This window comes from Bos taurus, chromosome X, assembly GCF_002263795.3.
Source record: "Bos taurus isolate L1 Dominette 01449 registration number 42190680 breed Hereford chromosome X, ARS-UCD2.0, whole genome shotgun sequence".
Classification (NCBI taxonomy): Eukaryota; Metazoa; Chordata; class Mammalia; order Artiodactyla; family Bovidae; genus Bos; species Bos taurus.
The window spans coordinates 13,135,238-13,160,521 of record NC_037357.1 but is presented as its reverse complement, the minus strand read 5'-3'; the positions used below and the strand labels follow the sequence as shown (position 1 = coordinate 13,160,521).

Sequence of the window (25,284 nt, the reverse complement as noted above, 5' to 3'; positions counted from 1 at the left end):
CCAGTGCGGATATAGTGAATGGGCTACAGGAGACAGGTTGCTATCAAAGCTGGTGTTCTCTCAGTGAGGCCCCCTCGAATAGATGGGACAGGTAGGACCTGGGGATAGAGCAGTGGGATGTCTGCTGTGGGCTGACAGTCTGAAGGGAGAGCAGTGTTAACAGCTGTGTCACCTCAAGCATGTCCCCTTTTAGTATTTTAGCATGTGATCTACCAAACAAATCTACCTGGGAACTAAAAATTTCTTAAAAATTAAATTTATATAAAAATGACAAGCCTAAAGGTCTTAGATTTTCAACACTGAAGATAATAAGATTTTGCTTTCAAATCATAACTTGAAATTACCCATTTAAAATTAGATTTATAAGGCTATCACTAACAGGGTGAATTCTTTCATGTATCATAAATATGGAAAAATATCAAATATGCACTGCTTTCTTAAGTGAAAGTGTTAGTCACTCAGTCGTGTCCAACTCTTTGCCAACCCCATGGACTGGAGCCCATCAGGCTCCTCTGTCCATGGGATTCTCCAGGCAAGAATTGTGGATTGGGTTGCTATGCCCTTCTCCAGGGGATCTTCCCTACCCAGGGATCGAACCTGGGTCCATCCTGCATTGCAGTGAGATTCTTTACCATCTGAGCCACCAGGGAAGCCCAAAGAAGCTTGTCTTAGAAGAGGATGGTTAAATTCTTTTATGTATCACAAATATGTAAAAAAAAAAATCAAATATGCACAGCTTTCTTAACACAAAGATAAAGCTATAATGGGTTATTTCTCTTAAATATCTATGTACATACTTCTGAATCATCCCCCGGAAAGAATCACCATACCGGATAAGTTAGGGTATTTACCAACAGAGATTTAGGCCTGGAGGCTAGATTCTCATTCATGACCCTGAAAGGCATATTGAACCCTATTTGTGGCGCTTCTGTGAGTGATTCAATAACCTTTAGCAGTGAGCATTCAGCCCACTCTGCTGAGTAAAGTTTTATATGTTATGTAATAAATCTGCAGCTTCTATCTGATTGATAAAACCTTATGATATATTAATGTATTTTTTCACTCTAAAAAACTTGTAAATTGGGATCCCGAGATACGTTAATACTCTCCACATTCATTGATATTCTTAGAACCATATAAATCTTAAGAATACTAAAATTTATACAGATTGAGTTCTACATAATTTACTTAGTTTAGCCCAGTTAGGGGCCACAGTTCATGGTCATTCTGATATTCCTTTGGAGTCAGAAAATGCCCTCCAACTGATGTATTTACCATTCTACTTTCGATATTTTCCACTGATACAATAATCATTGTTGCTTCATGAATGAGAAATGCATTCTATTCTGTTAACCTCCTTTTATAATCATTTGTTACCTTTTTTCTTTGTGTCTGTCATTATGGACATATGACTTCTCATACATTAACTATAATCATTATTCTCCTTTTAAAAATCACTTTATTGAGGTATGATTGACATACAAAATGGTAACAACTTTGGCCAGTGGAGTCTTCTAAATTTGTTCCTGTGTCCTCACATGACCCACTAATCATTGAAAATTTTGTTGCTTTCTGCCACAATAAGATTTTCCAGGCTTATCTTGTGCCTTTCTGCCCCAAAGAATCACTCTTCTCCAAGGAGCCCTGGTTCCTTTTAGTGTAAAAACAGTATGAGAGACCAGAATCTGAGCACTAGGGGGCACTGTGGGGATTTCATTGCTTTTGGGTCATTTCAATGAACAGAGCCAGAAAAGACATGTCCTTTTTCTTATTTCATATTGATATTTCCAGTTCTATTCTAATGGTATAGAATTCTTTCATAAACTTTTGATTCCTGACACAGTAAGTAGAATGACTTCTTGGCTTAATCTGGGAAAACAGGAGTTCTGAAGTAACAATACAGTATTAAAACAGATGATAAAGTTATTGAATTAAGTTCAAGATTCAGTACAGTTCCTTTTGTTCTTCGCTGCGTTCCACTAAGAAAGTGTAGATTTCTTTATTCTAAAATCACTCAGCCCCTCATTCTGTGTGGTTAAATAAGAATTAGTCTGATGGTTTTGTTCTGTTATTTGTTTGCTTTCGCTTTCAAACTGAAGGCTTTGACTTTTAGCAGTTGGTAAGTTCTCTACAAAAGTTTTTACTACTCTTTTTTGCTGTGAAGATAGAAATTAAAGGAAGGGGAGGGTCCACTCACCTGTCTACCTGAAGATGTTGGAAAATTTCAGATGCTGTTTACAAGGTTCTGTTCCATATATAATGGAACAACATTCACATATATGATTTCTGGCTGAATAAACCAATTCTGACTTCTATTTAAATTCCAGTAATGTTAGAACTTCATATTTTCAAATATCTTTTAACTCTACTGACTTCTGTCCTTATTTTGAAACTAGTTTATTTCTTGCTCTTTTCTGAGCTGCAAACTTTCCCTTTTAATAACATTGTAACATTTCCTTAACAATTACATATATTATCCTCTGTAATCTTAACCAAAGTTTGTAGTTTATAAAATGATCTTTCCAATTGCTGTTATTTTATTTTATTGAAGTATAGTTAATTTACAATGTTGCATTAATTATTGCTGTATAGCAAAGTAGTTATATATATTCTTTTTAAAAATACTGTTTTATGTTATGATTTATTATAAGATATTGAATATAGCTCTCTGTGCTATATGATAGGATCTTGTTTATCCATTCCATATATAATAGCTTACATCTGCTAACCCCAGCCCCCTCCTCTTTGGCAACCACCAATCTGTTCTTTTGTGTATGTGATTCTATTTTTGTTTCATAGGTTAGTTTGTGTTATATTTTAGATTCCACTTAAGTGATATCATATGTTATTTGTCTTTGTTTCTGAATTACTTCACTTAGTATGATAACCTCTAGTTGCATCCATGTTGCTACAAATGGCATTATTTCATTTTCTCTTATGGCTGAGTAGTATTCCATTGTATGTATGTACTACATCTTCTTTATCCACTCACCTGCTGACGGACTTTTAGGTTGTTTCTATGTCTTGTCTATTGTGAAAATAGTGCTATGAACATAGGCATGCATGTATCTTTTTGAAATTACAGTTTTGTCCAGATATATGCGCAGGAGTGGGATTGCTGGATCATATAGTGACTCTATTTTTTTTTTTTTTAGGAATCTCCATATTATTTTCCATAGTGGCTACCAGTTTAAATTCCCACCAGCAGTATAGGAGGGTTCCCTTTTCTCCACAACCTCTCTAGCATTTGTTATTTGTAGACTTTTATTTATTTTTTATTTTATTATTTTTATTGGCATATAATATACAATACTGTAAACCAACTATATGCCATTAAAATAATAATTACTGTTATTTTAGTGAGGTAGCATTATCTTTAATTTTTCTACTGAGGTTCAAGATGATACCTAGTAGAATTCCATATGACTTAAAAAAAAAATACCAGTAAAGAGAAGTTCTGGAGGTTTTGCCCCAAACTCCTTTGATCCAAGCATCATAATTCAGATTTCTTATTTTATGTTTCCAGTATTCTTATTTGTATATATTTCTTTTGTACAATTTTCATTTCTTAGAGGCTTTTGGATAAGTATCTTAATGCTATATAAATTCAAACTTCAAGAAGTCAGTTAAAACAGAAAATACAACTAGTGTATAAAAATACTGGAAAGCATATCTTTATACAGAAGCCTCGATTGGATTTGAAACCTTTCCAGATTATGTCTGCTAGAATTTGAGACTAATTTAGAATTATAACAATTTCCACTGAGATCTCAATTCTTAATGTTTACACAAAGCTCTAGATATTTTCATTTCAGTGCAGAAATCCTAATCCTTACATGGGGGCAAATAAACCATGCCCCCATTCCTGATTTTGCTTTCTGTAGGTGCTGCACAAAATCGCATTCTTGAATATTAAGGTAAGCAAAAGACGTCTGTTTTCGTTGTACAATGTGCTTTTAAAAGGTATTCAATACTAAATTCCCACATATTAAAAACCAGAATTCAAAATGAGTATTTTATGCCAAAAGAGATTTAAGATAAACTGGCTCAGAAGATTTTGTCCATGTCCTATAATCCATCTGTGCCTTTTTCTTTTTTTTTTTTTTTGGATACTTCCTGTCAGGAAATTGGGGCATTGATCTCTTCCTGAGGAGTACCCGTAGGAAGTCCATTTAATCCAATAAAGAGACAGAAGAGTCCACCTCAAGTCTTTGAGGTCCTAATGGGGAATGTTCACAACAAAATGACACTGGCAGCCTAGATTCCTACTTGAAATGGCAAAGCCTTTCTGAGCTGAAAAGGGCTCAGGTATAGTCAAGATTCCCAGGCATAAGAAGGGAAGTGAGGAAGAATAGGCCTTTCTAGGTACTTTCTCTGTGTCCACCCATCCACCCCACCTGTCATTGTGGATCTGTGTTGCCTTTTCTTCTGTGGAGTCTTGGCTGGCTTCTTGGCCTGCAATTGGAAAGCTGAGGTCTTCAGCCTCTACTTTGAAGACTTGCACATCTCATCCGCTGGCATCTTGCTGCTGTGCAGCAGGCAGGGTCAGGAGGTGAAGGTCAGGGTTAGGGCAGGGTCAGAAGGTGAGGTGGAGAGCACCCTGTCTCCTAGTCTGATTTTCCCCAGCAGAGGAAAAATCTGTCTCCCTTCATAGTTGGGCTAAGACATTTTGTCTTGACCAGAGAAACTACTTCCCCTAAGGGTTTCAGCTTTGAGCTCAGCTGGAAAAGAATCTGCCTGTAATGCAGGAGACCCCGGTTCGATTCCTGGGTCAGAAAGATCCACTGGAGAAGGGCTAGGCTACCCACTCCAATATTCTTGGGCTTCCCTTGTGACTCAGCTGGTAAAGAAACTGCCTGCAATGCGAGATCCCTGGGTTGGGAAGATCCCCTGGAGAAAGGAACGAGTACCCACTCCAGTGTTCTGGCCTGGAGAATTCCATGGACTGTATAATCCATGGGGTAGCCAAGAGTCAGATGTGACCGAGCAACTTTCACTTTCAAGGGTTTAGCCTTGAGAACTTAACTAGCCAACCGTTCTGGCTTTTAGTTCTGTATTCTCCTTTGCTACATGCCTCTTTTGACATAAGCACAGAGCAATTAACTTGCTTGAATAAAGGGAAAGGAAGGATCAAAATGCCAGGGGGAGTCGACCCCACCTCCTAGATTAATAATAATAAAAAAAATTCATCACAGTCACACATCCAAGCCCAGGCCCTTTGGAAATGAAGGCCTATAGAAGGGATTGCATCTATTAAAACAGTGTGAGAAGTCCCGTGGATGTAAGTTATGTTTTAAAGCAAGAAGCACATCAACTGGCCATTATAGGGAGAATTCAGAAAGATTTTTTGCTAGATTTAGAAGCTGTATTTAACATTTTACTACTCCAAAAGGCCATTTATCTCCTGTCGGATTACTTTTTTTCCCCCCATCTGAGGAAGTTGTTGGAAAAAGAGAAGGAGGATTCTCTAGCTATTAGGGAATATTTGAAAGAAAAGCCAAGTTTTTGAATCTTACCCCACCCATCCAGTGACATTGCAAAAAAGGAGAATGAGCTATCATGAGTCTCTCCTCCCCTACTGTTGCCCCAACGTGCACTGGCAGATTATATGTTCCCAGAGAGAAGAAAGAAAAGTAGCACTCTAGGAAAGGTAGACCGGAAGTTTCCTTTCCACTGAAAACCTTTTCTTTCAGCTTTGCCATCAGGCCCCAGAAGGCTGGTGGATGGTGTCTCCTGGTGGAGTTGTTCAGTTGCTCAGTCATGTCCAACTCTTTGTGACCCCATGGACTGCCAGGCTTCCCTGTCCATCACCAACTCCTGGATCTTGTTCAAACTCATGTCTTTCAAGTCAGTGATGCCATCCAGCCATCTCATCCTGTCATCCCCTTCTCCTCCTGCCTTCAATCTTTCTCAGCATCAGGGTCTTTTCCAATGAGTCAGTTCTTTGCATCAGGTGGCCAAAGTACTGGAGCTTTACCTTCACCATCAGTCCTTCCAATGAATATTCAGGACTGATTTCCTTTAGGATGGACTGGTTGGATCTCCTTGCTGTTCAAGGGGCTCTCAAGAGTCTTCTCCATCACCACACTTCAAAGGCATCAATTCTTCGGTGCTCAGCCTTTTTTATCGTCTAGCTCTCACATCCATACGTGACTACTGGAAAAGCTATAGCTTTGACTATATGACTTTTTAGGTGAGGTGGAGGGGGTAGGCATCTGTATCCAGACTCCATGGCCTGGGAAGAGGTCTTATATCCCAGAAAGGAATGTGTGCAGTAATACAGGGGAAGAGTGAGCCAAGGCAAACCAGGGGAGAACATGGGCACCTAATTGAGAATGATGCTGAGCAGTGCATAGTACTTGTGTGTGTGCATGTATATCTTAAAAAACGTATATTCTTGGATGCCCAGATATGGCTACAGCCTAGGACACCAATGATAAGCTAAAAATTAATGGATGGAAACAAAAAGCCAATGCAACGAGGCAGTGACTGTCACTTCCCAAAAAATACTTGGGTAAGAAAAAGACTTGAGGACATCAGTGCAAGAAAAGATGTCAACTGACTAGATCAGCTTATACTTTTCTCAAAGACCCCAGGAGATTGATCCTATCAATAAGCCTATATTTTATACTTTATTCCAAAAGCAGGGGAGGAGCAATCTCAGACTAGATACATTAAAAAAAAAACAAAAACTGAGAGTTTGTTGGAGGTCTGGTAGTGTTTGAAAGTTTATTAAAAAGAAAGGAAAACCAAGACGACTGGCCTGGCATACAGAACAAAATTGGAGAAAGCTGGACCAGAAGCTCTTGGGCCACGATGAGGGGAGGGGCATTCATGCAGGTTTACTAGTCCAGAAGTCAAAGTCACAAGCATTCACTGTGCTTTGCAATTATGGAGCACACTTATGCTAATGAGACAAGATTTACAGATTAGCAATGCATTTTAACGATTTAATTATAATCCCAAAGTGATATACAAGGGATGAAATTGTACATTGCGATGCTTTTAGTAATCAGAGCTGCTTTGCTTTCTTATTTTTAAAGGTGTACATGGGTGGGGGAAGAGGAAGGAAATTTGTATGAGTTTTAGACATGCTCTTGTAATGGGTCCCTGGTTTACAATAAAATAACTAGAGCAGAGAAACTGCAGCATTGTTAACAGAAGGGGTTTCTAAGAAGTCTTTAGTTTCTGAAAAGATTAACTGAATAAGGGGCCATCTACCTCCAAATGCCACCCCCTTGTAAGAACCAGCCAATGAAGGATTTTGTTGAAATTAGTATTAAACCAGCTTTAAGGCATCGTAAGCCACTAAGGGTCAAAGATAACATATGGGTAAATGGCTTTTAAGAAAGTCATTTATCTGAATCGCTTATTTAACATTCACTGTCATTTCATTGAGAGCAGGCTCTCTCAGAGAGACAGGAAGCTTGCTAGGGGTTTAGCAGAGAGCAGAGGAGAAAGAGCTGCAAGGTGGAGTCCCGTTTGGCTCTCCCTGGCATTAGGAGTCACAGCATGAGTGTATAAAAGTCAGGGCACAGTGGACCAAGAACAGACTTTATCCACTTTCAAACCTGGCTCTAGTAAGTCCTATTATTTACTTTACGAGGAAACCTGAAACTAGAGAGAGAAGTCATTAACATTTTCATATCACTTTCTAGCTTTGTAATGAGCTCTTATTGCTTTTGATCTTCACAAAACCCTATGAAATTCTCAGGTTCAGGCTTTGTTGTACATTTGGCAAATAGCTACCTGCATTTTCATCCTCTTCTATTTTTGTGGTGGCCCATTCTTAAGCAGGGAAGAGACTCAAGAACTGGGTAGGGACTTAAAGAAATACAGTGCCAACTGGACACAGGGCGTTTCCTATATCTGGGTAGCATTTTTTTGAAGTATCACTGACCCACTACACTGTTACTTTCAGGTACACAACATAGTGATTCTATTTCTATATGTTGCAAAATGATCACCATGATAAATTTCGTTACCATCTGTCACCATGCAAAGATAGTACAATATTATTTACTGTATTCCCCATGCTATTCATTTCATCTCCATGACATGTATTTTGCCACTGGAAATTTGACCTCTTAAGCTGCCTCACCTGTTTTTATTTTTTTCCACCTCTCTGCACTGGTAACCACCTGTTTGAGTTCATTTCTGTTTTCTTATGTTTGTTCATTTATTATTTAGATGCCACATGAGTGAAATCGTATGGATTTGTTTTTCTCTGCCTGACTTATTTCACTTATAACACCCTCTAGACCCATCCATGTTTTTGCTTATGGTGAGATTTCATTCTTTTTTATGGCTGAGTAATCCATCACATGTGTGTGTTATACCACATCTTTATCCATTCGTGTATTGATGGACAGGTAGGCTGCTTCATATCTTGGCTATTGTAAATTGTTTCAATGTACTATTGTAAAATGTTTCAATGAACTCTAAAAGGGTACATATATAATTTTAGATTAGTCTTTTTGTTTTCTTTGGAAAAATAACCAGAATTGAAATTGCTGGATCATTTCAGAGCTCTGTTTTTAATTTTGGGGGAACTTCCATAACGTTTTCCATAGTGACTGCACCAACTTACATCCCCAGCAACAGTGCATGAGAGATCCCTTTTATCAGCATCTTCCCAACACTTGTTATTTCTTATCTTTTTGATAGTAGCCATTCTGACAGGTGAGGCGATAGATCACCATGATTTTGATTTGCATTTTCCTGGTGGTTAGTGGTGTTGAGCATCCTTTCATGTGTTCGTTTACCATCTGTATGTCTTCTTTTGGAAAAATGTCTATTCACATTCTCTATCCATCTTAAAATCAGGTTGTTTCTGTTCTGGATGATGAATTGTGTTATTTCTTTGTATATTTTGGATATTACCCTATGATATGTTGATCATTTGCAAATACCTTCTCCTGTTCAAATACCTTCTCCTGTACAATAGAATAGGAAAGACTAGAAATCTCTTCAAGAAAATTAGACATACCAAGGGAACATTTCATGCAAAGATGGGCTCAATAAAGGACAGAAATGTTATGGACCTAACAGAAGCAGAAGATATTAAGAGGTAGCAAGAATACACAGAAGAAATGTATAAAAAATATCTTCACAAACCAGATACCATGATGGTGTGATCACTCACCTAGAGCCAGACATCCTGGAATGTGAAGTCAAGTGGGCCTTAGGAAGCATCACTATGAGCAAAGCTAGTGGAGGTGATGGAATTCCAGCTGAGCTATTCCAAATCCTAAAAGATGATGCTATGAAAGTGCTTCACTCAATATGCCAGCAAATTTGGAAAACCCAGCAGTGGCCACAGGACTGGAAAAGGTCAGTTTTCATTCCAATCCCTAAGAAAGGCAATGCCAAAGAATGCTCAAACTACTGCACAATTGCACTCATATCACATACTAGTAAAGTAATGCTCAAAATTCTCCAAGCCAGGCTTCAGCAATACGTGAACTGTGAGCTTCCAGATGTTCAAGCTGGTTTTAGAAAAGGCAGAGGAACCAGAGATCAAATTGCCAACATTCGCTGGATCATTGAAAAAGCAAGAGAGTTCCAGAAAAACATCTATTTCTGCTTTATTGACTATGCCAAAGCCTTTGATTGTGTGGACCACAACAAACTCTGGAAAATTGTGAAAGAGATGGGAATACCAGACCACCTGACTTGCCTCTTGAGACCTATATGCAGGTCAGGAAGCAACAGTTAGAACTGGACATGGAACAACAGACTAGTTCCAAATAGGAAAAGGAGTACATCAAGGCTGTATATTGTCACTCTGCTTATTTAACTTATATGCAGAGTACATCATGAGAAATGCTGGGCTGGAAGAAGCACAAGCTGGAATCAAGATTGCTGGGAGAAATATCAATAACTTCAGATATGCAGATGATGCCACCCTTATGGCAGAAAGTGAAGAAGAACTAAAGAGCCTCTTGATGAAAGTGAAAGAGGAGAGTGAAAAAGTTGGCTTAAAGCTCAACATTCAGAAAACTAAGATCATGGCATCCAGTCCCATCACTTCATGGCAAATAGATGGGAAAACAGTGGAGACAGTGGCAGACTATTTGTTGTTGTTCTCCACAATCACTGCAGATGGTGATTGCAGCCATGAAATTAAAAGACACTTCTAGGAAGAAAAATTATGACCAACCTAGACAGCATATTAAAAAGCAGAGATATTACTTTGCCAACAAAGGTCCATCTAGTCAAGGCTATGGTTTTTCCAGTGGTCATGTATGAACATGAGAGTTGGACTATAAAGAAAGCTGAGTGCCGAAGAATTGATGCTTTTGGACTGTGGTGTTGGAGAAGACTCTTGGGAGTCCCTTGGACTGCAAGGAGATCCAACCAGTCCATCCTAGAGGAAATCAGTCCTGAATATTCATTGGAAGGACTGATGCTGAAGCTGAAACTCCAATACTTTGGCCACCTGTTGGGAAGATCTGACTCATTGGAAAAGACCCTGATGCTGGGAAAGATTGAAGGCAGGAGGAGAAGGGGATGACAGAGGATGAGATGGTTCGATGGCATCACTGACTCAAGGACATGAGTTTGGGTAAACTCTGGGAGTTGGTTAAGCCAAGGGGGGTCTGGTGTGCTACGGTTCATGGGGTTGCAAAGAGTCAGACTTGACTGAGCAACTGAACTGAACTGTTCAATAGTAAGCTGCCTGCTTGATGTTACGGAGCATACTGCCTATGTTTTTCAAGGATTTTTATGGTTTCAGGTCTTAACGTTTAAGTCTTTAATCCACAGTGAGTTTATCTTTGTATATAGTATGAGAAAGTAGTCCAGTTTAACTCTTGCATGTAGCTGTCCAGTTTCCCAGCCCAATTTCTGAAAAGGCTGTCTTTTTCCTATTGTATATTCTTGCCTCCTCTTGTCATTGATTAATTGCCATATAAGTATGGGTTCATTTCTGGGCTCTCTGTTTAGTTCCACTGATATATGTGTCTGTTTTTGTGCCAGTACTATGTTGATTTGGGCTTTCCTGGTGCCTCGGCTGGTAAAGAATCTGCCTGCAATAAGGGAGACCTGGGTTCGATACCTGGGTTGGGAAGATCCTCTGGAGAAGGGAACAGTTACCCACTCCAGTGTTCTGGCCTGGAAAATTCCATGGACTGTATAGTCCATGGGGTCACAAAGAGTCAGACATGACTGAGCAACCTTCACTCACTCAGTCACTATATTGATTATTGTAGCTTTGTGGTATAGTTTGAAGTCTGTTGTTATGGTATCTTCAGTTTCATTCTTCCTTCTCAAGTTTGTTTTGGCTACTCAGGATCTTTTTTATTTCCATACAAATTTTAGAATTGTTCTAGCTGTGTGAAAAATGCCATTGGTATTTTGACAGGGATTGCATTGAATCTGTAGATTGCCTTACAATTAGTATTTCATTGTAAAAATACTAATTCTTCAATTTATTGAGCATGGTATATCTTTCATTTTGTTGGTGTCATATTCAATTTCCTTTTTTTGTTTTTATTTATTTTTTATTATAAATTTATTTATTTTACTTGGAGGCTAATTACTTTACAATATTGTATTGGTTTTGCCATACATCAACATGAATCCACCACGGGTGTACACGTGTTCCCCATCCTGAACCCCCTCCCACCTCCCTCCCTGTACCATCAGTGTTACAGTTTTCCAAGTACAGGTGTTTTACCTCCTTGGTTAGATTTATTCCTAGGTATTTTAACCTTTTGATGCAGTTATGAGATTTTCTTAATTTCTCTTTCCGGTATATTATTATACAGAAATGCAGCAGATTTCTGTATATCAATTTTGTGTCCTGCTGCTGTGTGTCTCCCTAAACATTTATTGATTTCATCTTTTTAAAGAACCAGCTATTCCTTTCATACTTGTTTTGGACTCTATTTATTTCTGCTCTGATCTTTATTCTTTCCTTGTACTAAATTTGGACTTTATTCTTTTTCTAATTCTTTTCAGGGTAAGATTAGGTTGTTTATTTGAGATTTTTGTTTCCCTGGGTAGGCTTGTATTGCTATAAACTTCATTAGAACTGCTTTTGTTGCATCTCATAGATTTTTGGATCATGTTTTTGTTTTCATTTCTCTCCAGATATCTTTAAATATCCTCTTTGCTTTCTTCAGTGACCCATTGGTTGCTTAGTAGCATACTGTTTAGTCTCCACATGTTTGTGTTTTTACAGTTTTGTCCCTTATAGTTGATTTCTAGTCTCATAGTATTGTCAGAAGACATGCTTAATACAATTTTAGTCTTATTAAATTCACTAAGATTGTTTTGTCACCTAGAGTGTGATCTAGTCTGGAGAATGTTCCATGTGCACTTGAAAAGAATGTGTATTTTGTTTTTTGGGTGGAATATATATGTGTGTGTTTGTGTGTGTGTGTATGACACATTAGATCAGATTGGCATCTATAAAAATACACATAAGTATCAATCTGATCCAAAGTACCATTTAAGGCCAGTGTTTCCCCATAGATTTTCTGTCTGGATGATCTGTCTGTTGATGTAATTGGATGCTAAAGTTCCTTGCTATTACTATCAATTTCTCCCTTTTCATTTGTTAATGTGTACTTTATATATTTAGCTGCTTATAATGAATCTGTATATATTTACAATGGTTATATCTTCTTGTTAGATCCTTGATTCATTATATAATGTCTTTATCTCTTCTTACAGTCTTTGTTTTATAGGTGTTGTTACCTCAGATGTCTTTTTGTTTCATTTGCATGGAATACCTTTTTCCATTCCCTCACTTTCTGTCTCTGTGTGTCTGTGAATTTGAAGTGAGTCTCTTGTAGGCAGCATATTTGTGTGTTTTTTTTTATAAATCCATTCAGCCTCTCTGTCTTTTGTTTGGAATGTTTAGTGCATTTACATTAAAGTAATTATTTACAAGTATGTACTTTTATTGACATTTTCTTTATTGTTTTCTAGTTGTTTTGTAGTTTCTTTTGGTTCTCCCTTTGTGGTTTGATGACTCTTTTTAGTGTTTTTTTTTATCTTTTGTATGAGTGCATCTATTATAGATTTTTGGCTCATGGTTTCCATGGGGCTTATAAATAAAACTATATATAAATAGGTCTTCCCTGGTGGCTCAGTCGGTAAAGAGTCTGCCTGCACTGTGGAGTACCCAGATTCAATCCTTGGGTCAGGAAAAGCCCCTGGAGAAGGGAATGGCAACTCACTCCAATTTTCTTACCTGGAGAATTCCATGGATAGAGGAGCCTGGTGGGCTACAGTCCATGGGGTCACAAAGAGTCAGACACGACTGAGTGACTAACACTTCCGTTATATATAAATATATATATATATATATATGTATATATATATATATATATGTAATTTGTTGATCTCTTTGGTTGAACTCATTTTGACAGCCTTGTATTTTTAGTCCCCTTGCTACACATTTAATGCTTTTAACATCATATTACATTTTTCTGTGTATTCCTTAACTACTTATTATGGATATAAATGATGTCAATAGTTTTGTCTTTTAACCTTCCTACTAGTTTTATTATTTGATCTCCTACTTTACTGTGTATTTGTTTCTACCAATGAGACTTTTTTTTCCTTTCATAATTTTTGTGTTTCTAATTGTGGCCTTTTCTGCTTAGAAAAGTGTCTCTAACATTTCTAGTAAAGCTGATTTTGTGATGCTAAATTTTCAGCTTTTGCTTGTGGGTAAAGCTTTTGATCTCTCGTTCAAATTTGAGTGATAACCTTTGTGGTTATTCTTCATTATAGGTTTTTTGATTTCACACTTTAAGTATGTTGTGCCACTTCTTCTGTCATACAGAATTTCTGCTGAAAAGTCAGCTAACAGTCTTATGAGAGCTCCCTTGTATGTAATAAGTTGCTCTTCCCTTACTGCTTTTATGATTTCTTTCTTTCTTTTTTTGAACCTTTTAATTACAGTGAATGGATCTCTTTGGGTTCATCTTATTTGGGACTTTGTGCTTCCTGGACCTGGATATCTGTTTTCTTTCCCAGCTGAGGGAAGTTTCAGCTTTTATTTATTTAACTAAACTGTGTGCCCCCTTTCTCTCTTTTATTCTAGGACCCCTATATTGCAAATGTTAGTATGCTTGATGTTGTTCTTGAACTTTCTAACATTATCTTCACTTTTAAAAATTCTTTTATTTCTTTTTTCTGTTCAGCTTGGGGGATTTTCACAGCTCTGTCTTCTAGTTTGCTGAGCAGCTGTTCCTCTGTACAATCTGCTGTTGCTTCCTTCTAGTGTATTTATTATTTCATTATTCTTCATGCTGTTTGGTGGTTCTTCATATTTTTCCAGTTCAGTCGCTCACTTGTGTCCAACTCTTTGTGAACCAATGGACTGCAGCACGCCAGGCCTCTCTGTCCATCACCAACTCCTGGAGTTTACTCAAACTCACGTCCATTGAGTCGGTGATGCCATCCAACCATCTCATCTTCTGTTGTCCCCTTCTCCTCCAGCCTTTAATCTTTCCCAGCATCAGGGTCTTTCAAATGAGTCAGTTCTTCATATCAGGTGGCCAAAGTATTGGACTTCCAGCTTCAGCATCAGTCCTTCCAATGAACACTCGGGACTGATCTCCTTTAGGATGGACTGCTTGGATCTCCTTGCAGTCCAAGGGACTCTCAAGAGTCTTCTCCAACACCACAGTTCAAAAGCATCAATTCTTCGGCGCTCAGCCTTCTTCACAGTCCAACTCTCACATCCATACATGACTACTAGAAAAACCACATCCTTGACTAGACGGACCTTTGCTGGCAAAGTAATATCTCTGCTTTTTAATATGCTGTCTGGGTTGGTCATAACTTTCCCTCCAAGGAGCAAGCGTCTTTTAATTTCAGGGCTGCAGTCACCATTTGCAGTGATTTTGGAGCCCCCGAAAATAAAGTCTGCCATTGTTTACACTGTTTTCCCCATCTATTTGCCATGAAGTGATGGGACTGGATGCCATGATCATAGTTTTCTGAACGTTGAGCTTTAAGCCAACTTTTTCACTCTCCTCTTTCACTTTCATCAAGAGGCTTTTTAGTTCTTCACTTTCTGCCATAAGGGTGGCCTCATCTGCATATCTGAGGTTATTGATATTTCTTCCAGCAATCTTGATTCCAGCTTATGCTTCCTCCAACCCAGCGTTGCTCATGATGTATTCTGCATATAAGTTAAATAAGCAGGGTGACAGTATATAGCCTTGATGTACTCCTTTTCCTATTTGGAACCAGTCTGTTGTTCCATGTCCAGTTCCAACTGTTGCTTCCTGACCTGCATACAGATTTCTCAAGAGGCAGGTTAGGTGGTCTGGTATTCCCATCTCCTTCAGAATTTTCCAGAGTTTGTTGTGGTCCACACAATCAAAGGCTTTGGCATAGTCAATAAAGCAGAAATAGATGTTTTTCTGGAACTCTCTTGCTTTTTCGATGATCCAGCGGATGTTGGCAATTTGATCTCTGGTTCCTCTGCCTTTTCTAAGTCCAGTTTGAACAACTGGAAGTTCACGGTTCACATATTCTTGAAGCCTGGCTTGGAGAATTTTGAGCATTACTTTACTAGTATGTGATATGAGTGCAATTGTGCAGTAGTTTGAGCATTCTTTGGCATTGCCTTTCTTAGGGACTGGAATGAAAACTGACCTTTTCCAGTCCTGTGGCCACTGCTGGGTTTTCCAAATTTGCTGGCATATTGAGTGAAGCACTTTCATAGCATCATTTTTTAGCATTTGGAATAGCTCAGCTGGAATTCCATCACCTCCACTAGCTTTGTACGTAGTGATGCTTCCTAAAGCCCACTTGACTTCACATTCCAGGATGTCTGGCTCTAGGTGAGTGATCACACCATCATGATCATCTGGGTCATGAAGATGTTTTTTTTTTGTGCCATTCTTCTGTGTATTCTTGCTACCTCTTCTTAATATCTTCTGCTTCTGTTAGGTCCATACCATTTCTGTCCTTTATTGTCCCCATCTTTGCATGAAATGTTCCCTTGGTATCTCTAATTTTCTTAAAGAGATCACTAGTCTTTTCCATTCTATTGTTTTCCTCTATTTATTTGCACTGACCACTGAGGAAGGCTTTCTTATCTCTCCTTGCTATTCTTTGGAACTCTGCATTCAGATGCTTATATCTTTCCTTTTCTCCTTTGCTTTTCGCTTCTCTTCTTTTCACAGCTATTTGTAAGGCCTCCTCAGACAGCCATTTTGCTTTTTTTGCATTTCTTGTTCTTGGGGATGGTCTTGATCCCTGTCTCCTGTACAATGTCATGAACCTCCGTCCATAGTTCATCAGGCACTCTTTCTATCAGATCTAGGCCCTTAAATCTATTTCTCACTTCCACTGTATAATCATAAGGGATTTGATTTAGGTCATACCTGAATGGTCTAGTGGTTTTCCCTACTGTCTTCAATTTCAGTCTGAATTTGGCAATAAGGAGTTCATAATTTGAGCCACAGTCAGCTCCCGGTCCTGTTTTTGCTGACTGTATAGAGCTTCTCCATCTTTGGCTGCAAAGAATATAATCAATCCGATTTCGGTGTTGACCATCTGGTGATGTCCATGTGTAGAGTCTTCTCTTGTGTTGTTGGAAGAGGGTGTTTGCTATGATCAATGTGTTCTTTTGGCAAAACTCGATGAACCTGTGCCCTGCTTCATTCTGTATTCCAAGGCCAAATTTTCTTGTTACTCCAGGTGTTTCTTGACTTCCTACTTTTGCATTATATTTTCTAACTCTTTCTTAAACTTCTTACTGTGTTTGTTCTTCTCCTAAGTTCACTGAGCAACTTTATTATCGTAACCTTGAACTCTTTTTTGGTTACATTACTTGTCTTCCCTTTGCTTAGTTCTTCTGTGGTTTTATCTTTTTCCTTCATTTGGAGCATATTCGTCTGTTTCCTAATTTTGTCTAATTCTCTGTGTGAGAATATATTCTTACATGTTATGTTTCATGATCTTGGAGAAGTGGCCTTCTATAGAAGACCTTCTATGAGGTACAGCTTCTGGTCACCAGAGATATATGCTCTAGGGATGCAGCCTATGTTGGCTTCATGGGACTCTCTGTTGCGAATAGGTCTACTACTCTGGGTGCATTGGTAGATGGGGCTGTACCCTGGACCAGTTGGCTTCCAGGCCCTGCCTCGTGTGCAGAACGTTGCCTCACTGGTGAATGGAGATGGGTCATGGAATGCTTGCTGCTTTGCCTGGGTTGTCCCTGAACTGCCTCCACCTGGCTTGTGGGTGGGTAATCTTCCAGTGCTCGTATGTTAGAGAGGGGTCTCTGAATTGGTGCTTACTAGGATCAGTATCCTTGTGGTAGTGTAGCTCCCCCAAATGGCTGCTACCAGCATGCTGCTGGTACCAGCTGCTACCAGGGACATGTCTCAATTGTCTTCTGCCTCTCCAGGAGGCTCTCTAAGATCAGCAGGTACGTCTGGCCCAGGCTCCTTTTGAATTAATATTTCTATCCTAGGTCTCAGAGAATGTGAGATTTTGTATATTGCATTTGGAGCAGAATCTCTATTTCCTAAAGCCTCCTGACTCTCCCGTGTACAATCACCACTGATCTTCAAAGTCAGATGTTCCTGGGGGCTTGTCTTGCCATTGCTAGACCCCCTTGTGTTGGAGAGCCTGATATGGGACTCAGACCCCTCACTCTTGGGGAGAAACTCTGTAATTGTGACTGTGCTCCCATTTGTGGGTCACCTCCCTGGTTGTTGGGTCTTGATGATACCACGTTTCTACCCCTCCTACCTGCCTTGTTGTGGTTTCTTTATATCTTCAGTTGTGCAAAGTCTTCTTTTAGTATTCAGAGCTTTCTCATTGATAGTTGCTCTGTAAATAATTGTAATCTTGGTGTGCTTGTGGGAGGCGATACATTCAGATCTTCCTTCTCCACCATCTTGGCCCTGGAATGCATTTTAACAACAGATCTGTTGAAGTATAATTTGACATAAACAATATCATTGCACATTTAGAGCATACTATTCAAGTTTTGAAATATGGATATATCTTTGAAACTGTCACCACAATCAAGATGATGAGTATATCTAATATTTTCAAAAGTTTCCTCTTGCCCCTTTGTAATTAATCCCTACTTTCCTTCCCCTGATTTTTTTTCTTTTGGCTGCACTGCACAGATTGTGGGACCTTAGTTCCCAAACCAAGGATAGAACTGTGGTCCCAGCAGTGAAAGCACCAAGTCCTAACCACTGGACCACCAGGGAATTCCCTAGATTTTTAAGGTAGAAGCTGAGGACATTGATTTGAGAAATTTCTTTTCTAACTTAGGGACTTTAATGCTATAAATTTCTCTCTGGGTACTGCTTTGTTGGTAACCCAAAACTTGGATAGGTTGTATTTTCATTTGGTTAATTTTTTTTTTTTAATTTCCCTTTTGAATTCTTCCTTGGCTCATGGATTTCAAATAGTCAAACAATGTGTATTTACTTCCTAGATATTAGAGAATTTTCAGGAATATTTCTGTTACCTATTTATAGCAATGCCATTGTAGATAGCAATGTAGTTTTTATGATTTGAAACCTTTGAAATTTATCAAAGACTTGTTTTATGGTCTGTAATATGGTCTGTCTTGGTAACTCTTCCACATGCATATGAAAAGATTTGTATTTGCCTGTTGAGTGCTCTATAAATAGCAACTTGTCGAAATTGGTTGGCAGTGTTAAAATGTATGTTGATTACTTCCTTGCTCTATCAGTTGTTGCACGAGAGAGGTGTTGGAATCTTCAGGTACAGTTGTGGATTTGTCTCTCTCTCTGCATTTCTTTCAGTCTATTTCACATACAGAGCTTCCTCAACTTATGATGGGATTATATCCCAGTAAACCAACTCTAAGTTGACAATGCCAAGTCAAATGCACTTAACACACCTAACCTACTGAACATTATATATTTCCATCCATGGGCTTCCCTGGTGGCGCAGATGGTAAAGAATCTGCCTGCCATGCGGGAAACCCAAGTTCGATCCCTGGGTCGGGAAGTTCCCCTGGAGAAGGGAATGGCAACCCACTTCAATATTCCTGCCTAGATAATCCTATGGATAAAGGAGCCTGGTGGGCTGCAGTCCATGGAGTCATAGAATTGGACATGACTGAACGACTAACATACATATACACATATTTGTATCCTTTTACTTCTAACTTATTTAGATATGAAATGTGTTTCTGATAGGTGACATATAGTTGGATCTTGCTTTTGTGTTCAATCTGACAATCTTTCCCTTCTAATTCAGGTATTCACACCATTTACACATAATGTGAATATTGATGTGGTTAGGTTCAAATCTCTCATCTTGCTATTTGTTTTCCATTTGTCCTATCTATTCTCTGTTACCATTTCCTCTTTGTCTGCATTGCTTTGGATGAATTGAATATTTTTACAATGATATTCATTTCCTTTGTTAGCTTATTAGCTATATTTCTGTTTTATTTTTGTGGTTGCTTTAGGGTTTAGAGTACATATCTTTAATCACAGTCTACCTTCAAGTTATACCACTTCATGTTAGTATGAGAAATTTATAATAGTTTACTTCCATTTCTCCCATACCAACCTTTGTGCTTTCATTGTCATACATTTTACTTTTACATATGGTATAAACTTATAATGGACTATTAAAATAAGGTACTATATTTTAAAGAGATTTTTTAACCTAACTTAGAGTTTTTTAAAATAAAAAATATTCCATATATCTACCCAGATAGTTACATTTTCATTTTTTTTTCCTTTGTTTAGATCTAGATTTTCATCTGGCATCATTTTCCTTTTTCCTGACATTGACTACTAGTAAGGTTCTGTCAGTCCCAAAGAAGGCACCTGGGGATGAGGAATAAATAATGATTGTTGCACACATAAAAATCTAGGCTTGGTTTCAGGGTTAATGACCTTTAGGGATGGGTCATAACCTTTACTCAGGAGGAGTAGAAAGTCTGAATTCTGTTCAGAGGGGTCCAGATGTGATTACCTTCATGAAACAAAGGAAAAAGCAATGGATGGTTATGAGAGAAATAAGTCTGTAAAGCTATCTGACATGATCCATTTGGGAAGTATTCATCCAATTCAAACATGGTAAAATAATTCTGAGCAGTATAAATGGGTAAGTTTGTGTAAATTCAGCCAGCTGATCAGTATGTATATCTGTGGTATATGGTATGGTATGGGGGGCTTCCCACGTAGTTCAGATGGTAAAGAATCTGTCTGCAATGCAGGAGACCTAGGTTCAATTCCTGGGTTGGGAAGATCCCCTGGAGAAGAGAATGGCAACTCATTCCAGTATTCTCACCTGGAAAATCCCATGGACTGAGGAGCCTGGTGGGCTACAGTCCATGGGGTTTCAAAGAGTTGGACATGACAGTGACTGAGCATGCATGGTATGGTGTGGAAGAGGACAGGAGAAATAAAAAGCAAGGTCTCTGCTAATCTCCTACATGTTATTGTAATAATCCATATTGTAGCTGATGAGGTTCTACTATGGTAGTGGCAGTGGAAAACAATGAAATTAATATATAGAAGATAGAATCAAAAGAACTTAGTGACTAATGTGATGTGAGGGAAAGGAACAGAAGACTTTAGGATGTTTTTTGAACATCCAAGAAATATATGTGCATGCTTAAATTTCAAGTATCTCATTTCAGTTTAAGTCTTTTATAACAGTAATGGTCTTCACAAAGCCCTCAGCTTCCAGTGTGGCTACTTGAAGTCATCAGCTTGAAATCATATAGAGGCAGCATTATCTCCAATTTTCATTCTATACTTCCTCAGTAATAGGATCATTACCTTCTTGTTGGACTTTTGCTTCCCTTGTGGCTCAGCTTGTAAAGAACCTGCCTGCAGTGTGGGAGACCTGGGTGTGATCCCTGGGTTGGAAAGATCCCCTGGAGAAGGGAATGGCTACCCACTCCAGTATTCTGGCCTGGAGAATTCCATGGACTGTATAGTCCTTGTTGCAAGGAGTTAGACACGACTGAGTGACTGTAGTTTAAGTTTTGGACTTATGACCATTCACAAAAAGAACTGTATTGTTGGATTGGTTATATAAGGCCAATGGGATGTCAGTAGAACTACATGGCAGTTTGGGGGAACCTTTCTTAAACTTGGCATGTACTCTTTACTGTCTTCTTCCCCTCATCCTCATTCAATTCCTGGATAAATGAGAGGTGGTGGAGGACTTGACGGATTACAGCCACAATGAGTTGTAGATTGCTCGTCTCCAGATTTTCATGTGACAAATAAATGAACTATTCAGTATGAACCACAGGTATTTTTGGGGTCCAAATTACAGCCAAACTTAGTTTTCAGTTGATACATCTAGGTTACTGTATATTAAGAACAGTCAGCACACCTTTCTATCTTGTCTAAATTAAAAAACAAAAACATTGGCCTATGAAAAGAAAGATGCTTTCTCAGTTGTACATGCTAAGTCACTTCAGTCATGTCTGACTCTTTGCAACCCCATGGACTATAGCCCACCAGGCTTCTCTATTCTCCTGGCAAGAATACTGGAGTGGGTTGCCATTTCCTCCTCCGAGGATCTTCCCAACCCAGAGACTGAACCTAAGTCTTTTATGTTTCCTGAACTGGCAGGCAGGTTCTTTACCACTAGTGCCACCGGGGAAGCAGTTATGCTCAGCTCTGTTCCCATGTAAATACACTCTCCTTCTCATGAAAACTGGGAAAAGAGAGGCTTTTAGACTTTTTCTATGGTATGTGCTTTTAATCTACTAGTGATCCACCAGAATGAACTCAGAGAAGGTGTTAAGTGACTTGTTGAAATAATATGTGAACCTAGTGGGAGACCTGGGTTCAGTTCCTGGATTGGGAGGATCCCCTGGAGAGGGGAAAGTCTACGCACTCCAGTATTCTGTCCTGGAGAATTCCATGGATTGTTTAGTCCATGGGGTCCCAAAGAGTCGGACACGACTGAGCAACTTTCACTTTTCAGAGCAGAGGGGGCATAGGGGCGGGCTTGTTGCTGTAATGGGATGAACATTATGGGAGAAAACTGAGTCCCCTACTTAGTGTATTAGTTTTCTATTGAAGCAAGTAGCAGGCAGAATAATGGACCCCCAAAATGTCAATATCTTAACACCCAGAACCTATGAACACGTTACCTTTCACAGTGAAAGGGACTTTGAAGATATGATTTTTAGAGATAATTCCAGTTTATCTTGGTAGGCCCAGGGGAATCACAAGCATCTGGATAAGAGGAAGGTGGGAAGGTATGAGTCAGAGTAGGAGATGAGATGAAAGAAGAAAAGGTAAGTGGAGAAAAGGGCCATGAGCCAAGGAATGCAAGTGGCCACTGGAAGCTGGCAAAAAACAAGGGTATTGCTTCTCCCCTAGAACTTTCATAAGAAATGCAGTCCTGCCAGCACCTTGATTTAGGATTTATACCTTCTGTGTTGCCAGGATAATGTGTGTTTTAAATCACCGTTTGTGGTGATATGTTACAGCAGTGATAGGAAACCTCTATACTGTGTAACAAATTACCACAGAGCTCGTGACTTAAAACAGCACACATTTATTATCACAGTTTCTACAGGTCACAAGTTTGGGCATGGCTTCAGTAGTTCTTCTGCCCAGTGTCTCACGAGGCTGTAATAAAGGCCAGCTGTGTTCTCATCTGAAATCCTGACTGGGAGATACACCATTTCTAAGACCATTGTTTTGTTGGTAGACTTCAGCTTGCAGCTGTGGAATTTGGGCTTCCATTTTCTTGCTGGTATCTGATAGACATTGAGCTCTACTGTATGCCCTCTTGGGTATAAACCAGAGGCTGCTTTCAGCAGCTGGAGCCCATCTGTAGTTGCTCATCACATGATCCTCTCTGTCGACCTTTGTACATGTTCGTGTGGGGGTGTGTATGTTGGATCGCAGGAGTGACATCCAGTCCCCATTGCTGTATAGCTATAATGTTGCTAAGTTGTGTCCAACTCTTTGAGACCCCATGGACTATATAGCCTGCCAGGCTCCTCTGTCCATGGAATCCTCCAGGCAAGAATACTGGAGTGGGTAGCCGTTTCCTTCTCCAGGGGATCTTCCAGACCCAGAGATCGAACCCAGATCTCCTGCCCTGCAGGCAGATTGTCTGCCGACTGAGCTACCAGTACCTATAACTGTAATGTAGCCTAATCCTAAGTGTGACAGACTTTGCTGTATTCTGTTCCTTAGAAACAAATCAGGGGTCTCGCCCACACTTAGTGGAAGGGGATTATACAGGGTGTGAACTTGGGGTCCACTCTAAGGCCTGTTGGCCACATCTCATGTTAAAAAATCACAGTAATTCATCAGACCTATTCACTGCTGTTTAGTGAGATTTAGAATCCAGATTTGACCTTGGCATAAGTGGGAAAGCCAAAGTCCCTGGTTTACGTATGTTCCCCAAAATACTCATGCTAGAATGTTCATAGCAACTCTCTTTGACAGCCGAAAATTGGGAAACTACCCAAATTCCTCTCAGCAGTGGAATGGATCAGTAAGTTAGTATTACTTGGGGAGAATAATATACGGGCTTCCCTTGTGGCTCAGCTGGTAAAGAATCTGCCTGAAATGTGGGAGATCTGGCTTTGATGAATATACAATTAACAGAAATGAGAAGGAAGATTCTAAAACTGTATTCAATCATTTGAATTAGCAGTTATGATGTAATAGTGAGCAAAAGAAACTAGACCCAGTGGGGCATACAGTAGAGTTCAATGTCTATCAAATACCAAAACATGAAACTAATCTGTGTTTGCAAAAGTCAGCATAGTCATGACTTTGGGTGATAGGTGACTACAGGGGAGCTGGGCTGTTTCTGAGTTGCTAGCAATGTTTTCGTTTTTTATCTGTGTGTCGGTTACATAGATGTGTTTAGTTTGTGAAAATCCACCTTGCTGGATGCCTATGACTTACACATTATCCTCTCTATATATTATGCCTCAATTAAAAGCTTCCCTTGGGACTTCCTAGTGGTCCAGTGGTTAATCTACACTTCCCCTGAAGTGGGCGTGGGTTTGATTCCTAGTCTGGGAACTAAGATCTTGCATGCCAGGCAGTGTGGTGAAAATAAATAAACAATTAAAAAAACTTCTTTTATATCCCCCTCCCCCCACCCCGCAAAGAAAAAAGAAAAGGTTTTGAGAAGTGGAATCCAGCAAGAGGTGTGAGAATGGCCTAAGGGCAGCCCGGGGCTGTAGCAGAGGGAACTGGCCAATTTGTTCAGGAAAAGAACCTGGGATTACAGTCAGGGAACTGCCTGGGGTGGGCTCTCCAAGCCCTGAATTCAGTCTCCAATGGAGGGACCTTGAGGGTGCTGATGTTTACTGCTCCCCCGTGTAACCAAGGACCTTTGTAAAAGGAAACTCTTGTACAGATGAGCAAAACAGACCCTCACCCCTAGAGGTCCTTGATAGACTAGTGGTATGGCTTCAAGGGGCCTTCTGTGCCTACGATGAACCCATCTTGGCTGGGTTCCTGAGTGGCCTGTCTTTTTGTGAGCTCACCATAATCTCTCAGCTGATGCTCGGGGAGAGCAGCAGGGTCTAAAATGAGAACACGAGCTCACAAAGGCTTTCTGAGGCAATTAGGTGCCCCGATGGAGCATTCTGGTTTGTGGCTTTAAGTCACAGGCTTTATCTTGGCCTTGGCAGACCTTTTATTTACTTTTCGGACTCTACTTTCTACTGGAGTCCAGAGGAAGCAGCAAGAAGATGGCACAAAGCCAGAGTCCTCCACGAGCAAGCTCTTTATCTTCCTTCTGCAGAAGCTCTGTGCAGAAAGAGCAACTCAGGCTGTCCCTTAAGCAGCTTCATTGTCAAAGGCTCAATAGAACTCTCCTTCTGAACAAAGGGAGATACATTTCTTTATCTCTCTAATTAATGCTTAGACTTAAGGGAAAAAAACAAACAAACAAACTTGTGTTTAGTCTGCAGCCTCAAGGATGAACTACCTGAAAAAAAGAGTATTCTTCTTTGGAAGGAAAAAAAAAAAGTTGATGCCAACTCTGCTGTATGGATTTTCACATCAGTCAGGGAACTTGATAAATAGAGATTCAGAAAAAAAAATTCCAGGGGGTGTATTCTGCCCCAACCTGGGCATTCAGGCTCTAATGCCCATTATCTAGCAGTCCAATGGGTTGAAATGGAGCAAAAAAAATGCAGATCACTGGGACCTGCACTAAATGTGTGCTGCACCAACCACTGTTTAATATGTGCAGTGCTTTCTGTCTTCACAGTTATGCATTTTCTAGGCTTGTGCCAAAAGACCACTCATCGAAACATACAGTGCTGGTGGGGAGTAGAAACAA

General features: G+C 39.5%; 1 long non-coding RNA gene across 4 annotated transcripts in view; it reads left to right on the top strand.

The window, feature by feature from the left end:
• LOC104970471 (uncharacterized) overlaps positions 1–25,284 on the top strand; it is a 259,025-nt gene that overhangs the window by 51,913 nt on the left and 181,828 nt on the right. The gene's annotated exons all lie outside the window — the stretch shown is intronic.